Source organism: Primulina huaijiensis, chromosome 12 (genome assembly GCF_012295235.1).
Source record: "Primulina huaijiensis isolate GDHJ02 chromosome 12, ASM1229523v2, whole genome shotgun sequence".
In the NCBI taxonomy this organism is placed as follows: Eukaryota; Viridiplantae; Streptophyta; class Magnoliopsida; order Lamiales; family Gesneriaceae; genus Primulina; species Primulina huaijiensis.
Window position 1 is genome coordinate 13,798,789 of NC_133317.1, and position 7,932 is coordinate 13,806,720.

General features: G+C 28.7%; 1 non-coding gene across 1 annotated transcript; it reads right to left on the reverse strand.

Annotated features, from left to right (window-relative positions):
* Positions 1-204: 204 nt before the first annotated feature.
* Positions 205-315, reverse strand: LOC140990787 (small nucleolar RNA R71). The gene has a single exon (XR_012177712.1). It is a non-coding gene; the product is annotated as a small nucleolar RNA R71 (small nucleolar RNA).
* Between the last annotated feature and the right edge of the window lie 7,617 nt (positions 316-7,932).

Here is a 7,932-nt window from a genome sequence, read left to right on the forward strand (position 1 = left end):
TTTACATCTAAGAGAATTTGAGGAAGTTTGTAACACTTATAATGATCAAAATTGTAGCATGGATATAGTTCGATTAAAGCTTTTCCCTTTTTCTTTAAAAGATAAAGCTAAAACATGGCTACAAAATTTGAGATCAAGTTCAATAAGATCATGGGAAGAAATGCAACAACAATTTCTCAAAAAGTTTTTTCCTTCCCATAGAACAAACTCTTTTAAAAGACAAATTACTACTTTTTCTCAAAAACAAGGAGAAACATTTTATCAATGTTGGGATAGATATAAAGAATTACTTAATACATGCCCACATCATGGTTTTGAAACATGGAGAATAGTTTCTCACTTTTATGAAGGTCTAATACCTAAAGATAGGCAAATGATAGAATTCATGTGTAATGGAACTTTTGAAGATAAAAACCCAAATGAAGCTATGGAGTATTTGGATTCATTAGCAGAAAATGCTCAAAATTGGGATAATATAGGCACAATAGAACCACCAACAACTAAAATCAATAATTCAACAAATGGGGGTGGTATCTATAATCTTAAAGATGATATAGATATTCAAGCTAAACTTGCATCTTTAGCAAGAAAAATTGAGTCATTAGAAATGAAAAAGAGTGGTCAATTAAAAAGTATTCAAGAAATTGTTTGTCATATATGTGATACACATGATCATGCTACAAAAGATTGTCCAACATTACCTTCATTTAAAGAATGTCTCCATGAACAAGCAAATTATGTTAACAATTATAAAAAACCAATACTAGATCCTTTTTCAACATCATATAATCCTGGATGGAAAAATCATCCTAATTTTAGTTGGAGGAATGATAATAATGCACAACCCTCACAACAATATTTTCAAAATAACCAAAATCATCAAGGTTATATTCCTTATGTTACACCTCCAAGAAAAAACTTTGAAGATGTAATTCATGCATTTATCCAAAAGCAAGAATCTATCAATATTCAAAACAGGCAATCTATGACTGATTTGAAAGAAACTCTTGCAAAATTTGCATCTGCACTTAATATTCATGAAAAAAGAAAATTTCCATTTCAACCTCAACCTAATCCTAAAAATCAAAATCAAGAATTAAAAAATGAAAAAATTGATCAAATAAAATCTGTTATTACCCTTAGAAGTGATAAAATAGTTAATGATCCATATAGTAATGAAAACAAGGATCATTTAAAATCAAAGAGTAAGGATGATAATCCTGATACTTTTGAGAATGATGATACCTTAAATTCTAAAAATAATATGTTGAATGATAAATCATCTGAAATAGTAAATGAATCAAATAAACATCCACAATTTCCTCATGAATTAACAAATCATAAAAAACAAAAAAATGATTCTGATATCTATGACGTTTTTAAAGAGGTAAAGATTAATATTCCATTATTAGATGCTATTAAAAAAGTTCCTTCATATGCAAAATTTTTAAAAGACTTATGTACTCATATTAGATGCTATATTCCATTATTAGATTTGGGAGCAAGTGTGAATTTACTTTCTTATTCAGTTTATGAAAAACTTAATTTAGGAGAATTAAAACCCACTTCTGTTACTCTCTTACTGGCGGATAGGTCAATCAAAATACCTAGAGGTATTGTAGAAGATGTGTTGGTTCAAGTTGATAAATTCATATATCTTGTAGATTTTATTGTTTTGGATACACAACCAATAGAAGTACATAATGAAATTCCAGTAATATTGGGACGACCATTTCTAGCAACTTCAAATGCTTTAATAAATTGTCGAAATGGAATAATGAAATTGTCTTTTGGAAATATGACTCTAGAACTTAATGTGTTCAATTTATGTAAACAACCAAGTATTAATGAAAATGAATATGATAATGAAATTGAATCAATTGTGAAAGAAAATATACAAGAAGAAAACTTAAATCAACAATCTGAAGTTTTTTCAATAGAAAATTTTGAGTTTGAAAATAATTTTAAAGAAGATGATAATACAAAACTTGAATTAAAAGTTTTACCATTCGAATTGAAATATGTATTTCTTGGTGAAAATAAAACATTTCATGTTGTAATTTCTTCCACTCTTCAACCAAATCAAGAAGAAGATTTAATTAAATTACTTAAGAAATATAAAAATGCAATTGGATGGACTTTGAAAGATATAAAAGGTATAAATCCTTTAATTTGCACACATAAAATTCATTTGGAAGAAAATGCTAAAACATATCAACAACCACAAAGAAGGTTAAATCCACATATGAAGGAAGTTGTTAAGAATGAAGTATTAAAACTATTAGACGCTGGAATTATCTATCCAATCTCAGATAGTAAATGGGTAAGTCCAACACAAGTAGTACCTAAAAAGTCAGGCATCACTGTTATAAAAAATGAAAAGGGAGAGTTATTACAAGCTAGGATTCCATCTAGTTGGCGTATGTGTATTGATTATAGAAAATTAAATGATGCAACTAGAAAAGATCATTTCCCACTACCATTTTTAGATCAAATTCTAGAAAAAGTAGCAGGAAATTCTTATTACTGTTTTCTTGATGGGTATTCGGGGTATTATCAAATACCTATATCATTAGAAGATCAAGAAAAAACTACTTTCACTTGTCCTTTCGGAACTTTTGCATTTAAAAGAATGCCATTTGGTTTATGTAATGCTCCGGCTACTTTTCAAAGATGCATGTTAAGTATTTTCAGTGATATGATTGAAGAATTTGTAGAAGTTTTTATGGATGATATAACTGTTTTTGGAAACTCATTTGAAAATTGTCTTAAAAACCTAGAAGAAGTATTAAAACGATGTGAAGAAAAAAATCTTGTTTTAAATTGGGAAAAATGTCATTATATGGTTAAATCTGGGATTGTGTTAGGTCATGTGATATCTGAAAAAGGAATTGAAGTTGATAAAGCCAAAGTTGATGTTATTGCTAATTTAACATCACCAAAAACGGTCAAAGAAGTTCGATCATTCTTGGGTCATGCAGGTTTTTATAGAAGGTTTATAAAAAATTTCAGCATAATATCTAAACCAATTTCGAATCTTTTAACAAAAGATACACAATTTGAATGGACTCAGAAATGTGAAAATGCTTTTAAAAAAATAATTAATCTTTTAATTACATCACCTATTTTACAACCTCCAGATTGGTCTTTACCATTTGAATTAATGTGTGATGCAAGTGATTATGCTATAGGAGCTGTGTTAGGACAGAGAAAAGAAGGAAAACCGTATGCAATCTATTATGCTAGTAGAACCTTAAATAGTGCCCAAATAAATTATTCAACTACTGAAAAAGAATTACTTTCAGTAGTATTTGCATTAGATAAGTTTCGATCTTATTTAATTGGTTCTACTACTATTGTGTACACTGATCATTCTGCCGTAAAATATTTATCAAATAAACAAGATGCTAAGCCAAGATTAATACGGTGGATTTTATTGTTACAAGAATTTGATATTATAATTAAAGATAAAAAAGGAAAAGAAAATGTCGTAGCCGATCATTTATCTAGAATAATGACTGAATCATCTCATAATGAAATACCAATAAATGAAAATTTTCCAGATGATCAGTTGTTTTATGCTACTATTATGCCCTGGTTTGCTAACATTGTAAATTTTATTGTGACAAATAAAATGCCTTCTCATTGGAATTCACAGGATAAGAATAAATTCTTGATAGAAGTTAAAAAATTTTATTGGGATGATCCTTACTTGTTTAAGTATTGTCCTGACCAAATTTTTCGACGATGCATACCCGACAATGAAGTAAGTAATGTTATTAAATTTTGTCATTCTGAAGCATGTGGAGGTCATTTTTCATCCAATAAAACAGCTGCAAAAATCTTACAATGTGGATTTTATTGGCCCTCTTTATTCAAAGATACGCATTTATTTTGCAAATCTTGTGAAAACTGTCAGAAGATGGGATCAATTTCAAAACGAAACATGATGCCTTTAAATCCAATCATAATTATTGAAATATTCGATAGTTGGGGGATAGATTTTATGGGTCCATTTCCATTATCTTTTGGATATACGTACATTTTAGTCGCTGTTGATTATGTTTCAAAATGGATTGAAGCAATTGCATGTAGAACTAATGATCATAAAGTTGTTATAAAATTTTTAAAAGAAAATATTTTTAGTCGATTTGGAATACCTAGAGCAATAATTAGTGATGGGGGAAGTCATTTTATAAATAAATCATTTTCTTCTTTGTTAAGAAAATATGGCATTACACATAAAGTTTCTACCCCATATCATCCTCAAAGTAATGGTCAAGTTGAACTTGCAAATAGAGAAATAAAACAAATTTTAGAAAAAACAGTTAATCCAAATCGAAAAGATTGGTCTTTAAGATTAACTGATGCATTATGGGCATATAGAACTGCATTTAAGACATCATTAGGGATGTCACCATATAGGTTAGTTTTTGGTAAGCATTGTCATTTACCGGTTGAACTTGAACATAAAGCTTATTGGGCAATTAAAGCATTTAATATTAATTTAGATGATGCATCTAAATTAAGAAAATTGCAATTAAATGAACTAGAAGAATTAAGAAATGATGCATATGAAAATTCAAAGATTTATAAAGATAAAACTAAAGCCTTTCATGATAAAAATATTATGAGAAAGTCATTTGAAATTGGACAAAAAGTTTTACTTTATAATTCTCGTTTGCATTTATTTCCAGGAAAACTAAGATCGAGATGGTCAGGACCATTTATAGTTAAATTTGTTTATCCTCATGGTGCTGTTGATATTGAAAATCCTAAAAATAATGACGTGTTTAAAGTTAATGGGCAAAGACTTAAGCCTTTTATAGAAAATGAAATTCTTAATGATGATTTTATGCCTTTATATGATCCACAATAGTTGTTTGATATTTTCATTTTGTTTTTGCAGATTCTAGTTCATTTCCCGGTTAAGTGGCGGATAACGGTACTCCGTGACTATCTAAGTCGGTTTTTTCAGTTTTCCCAAAATAATTGAAATATATAATAATAATAATAATATGGATGCTTGTATTGTGAATCTTCGTAAATATTTTGCTTGTTTACCTGATAATGCGTTGAAAAAAATTTATAAAGCTAGATGTGAGCGACTAAGGTTGATGATGTCATATGGCATACCGAATGATATCCGGTTGATAATTGAAGCAAAAGTCCGATTGGTTGGGGAAGCAAGTGAAATAATAATAAGACATATGCCAGGATTTGGTAAAAGCACATATGCCAAGAAGCGAAGAGCTAAACGTATAGGTGGATGTCATAAATGTGCAAGGTGGACTTGTAAAGGGAAATGCAAAAATGTTGGAATGACATCAATGAATAGAGAAGATAAAATTTTATTCATTAAGAATGGTCTGAGTAAAGAGCCTTTGGATAATTTTCTAGAGGTTCTTGATACGCATTCTAGTGGGTACGTGCAAAATGAACTTCTTAAACTATGGTGGCAATTTCAACATGAGGAATATCAATATGGACGGTGGAATCAGCCTTATAAAGATCCTACTGTAGTAACGCATATCTGTTTTTATAAGTAAATATATATATACAATTTCGTCTCGGGAATCTGACGTTAAAAGACCCTGTTTGCCAATTTATAAGAAAATTGGATGGGAAGCATATCCTCGACTCATAGAAGGCGTTGAAACCGTTACTAAACGTAAAATCAGAGGAAGATGTGAGCCACAATCACAACTACGCTGTATATATGTGTTTTAATTTATGTCATTTTTGTTTTCTTTTAATAATAATAATTTATCGTTCAAATATTGACGTTTGGCATGTTACGCTTATAAATTAATATGCTGTGATTTAACAATTGCAGAAAACATATTTATCAACATGTCGACGTCCACGGTAAGTAAAATCAAAAATATTTGTGTATTTTGTGGATCTAGTGCAGGAAAAGATTCAATTTATGAAGAGACAGCACAAAAGCTTGGAATAACACTTGCTAAAAAAAGATTCATTTGGTATATGGTGGTGGTGAAGTTAGTCTCATAGGAAAAGTTGCAAAAGCTGCGCATGCAGGTGGAAGTAAAGTCTTAGGCATTATTCCGACTGCCTTAGCCAGTCTTACTGGACCAACAATAGGAGAAGAAATGAAAGTGGACAACGTGTATGAACGAATTACTCAAATGATTGAACATTCAGATGCTTTCATTGCTTTGCTAGGAGGTTTCGGTACTTTGGAAGAAATATTTCATACTGTTTGTTGGGCACAATTAAATATCCACAATAAGCCAATTTGTTTGTTAAATGTTAACAATTATTATGATAAATTGCTATCGTTTCATAATGATGTTGTGGAACATGGATTTATTTCATTAGNTACCTTAGCCAGTCTTACTGGACCAACAATAGGAGAAGAAATGAAAGTGGACAACGTGTATGAACGAATTACTCAAATGATTGAACATTCAGATGCTTTCATTGCTTTGCCAGGAGGTTTCGGTACTTTGGAAGAAATATTTCATACTGTTTGTTGGGCACAATTAAATATCCACAATAAGCCAATTGGTTTGTTAAATGTTAACAATTATTATGATAAACTGCTATCGTTTCTTGATGATGTTGTGGAACAGGGATTTATTTCATTAGCTTCGCGAAGGATGTTAGTTTCTGCTACAAGTGAAGGTGAACTTATTGATTTACTGCAAGGATTTAGTCATGAACCAGATCCATTCTTATCTCAACTTAATTGGCCAACATCCAAGAGTAAGAAAAGAAAATTCATGTGATGCTGAACTTGTGATCCAACGGTATGTTTTAATATTTTGTTTTCTCTTTAAGGTATGAAAAATCTCCTCTTCTTCTTCTCCTATTAGTTTGTTTTTATAAAAAAATAAAAAAAAATATATATTCATATATAGTAATAATAATTATTATAATTTTTAGTTCAATGACGAGTAAGGTGTTAGTAAAATGCACCTGAGACGCATTAGTTAATAATTATTGGAAAATCACAATACACTAGATTTTAATATTCATTATATTCAAATTACAGAATAAAAGAAAAATTAGTTTTTCATATACCAATTTATATATATATATATTTTTTTTGATCAGTTAATATAAAATGTATAATAGATGTGTTTATTTATATATATATATATAATTGTGTGTGTTTTCAAATAAAATAATTTCTAAACTTTTTATGATAATATAGTTAAAAGATATGGTTTGTATGATTGTTACCATGTATAATAGAAAGAATTCCTTTTGTTAAAGTATAATATATAATCATTCATCTTTTGTGAGTAAGTGGTGAGAAATGAGAAAACAATTAATAAACTTTTATTGATTATTAAAAAATGGTTAATTATGAGAATATAACTCCCATATAAAATAATATTGATTACAAAAAAAAATAGAAGATAAATAACGGACTGCAAAGTTCTTTGTTCATTGTAATTGTTTTTTTTAGATTTGATTGATGTACTATAAATCTAAAAATATATATATATATCCATCAATCAATATGTTCTAAAAAAAAAAAGATTTGTTTGTGTTGGATAAGTTTCAAAGGTAGTAGAATGTATCCATTATATAAATGTTTATATATGTAGACATTTATGGTAGAATGTTTGGGAAAAAAATTATGTCATTGTAAAACTTTGCAGTCACGTTAATAAAAAAAAAGAAAAAAAAAGAGAGAAAAAAAAGGGGATTTTATTCTTTGTAAATTTTCCTATTTAGTTTTCAATATTAGTTTATTTAATTGTCTGCTTTACTAATTAGCCTTTTTCAATGAGAGTTAATAATCATTCCAACTCCATGAGTGTAAATCAGCTATCCATTAAATATTTTGACCTGAAAGAATATGGAGTTGAGGCTTTTACAAAAAAATTCTCGATATTATACATGTTATGGTGGGTGGTGTGAATTATCTTTTTGACTATATTATCATAAAAAAATTTA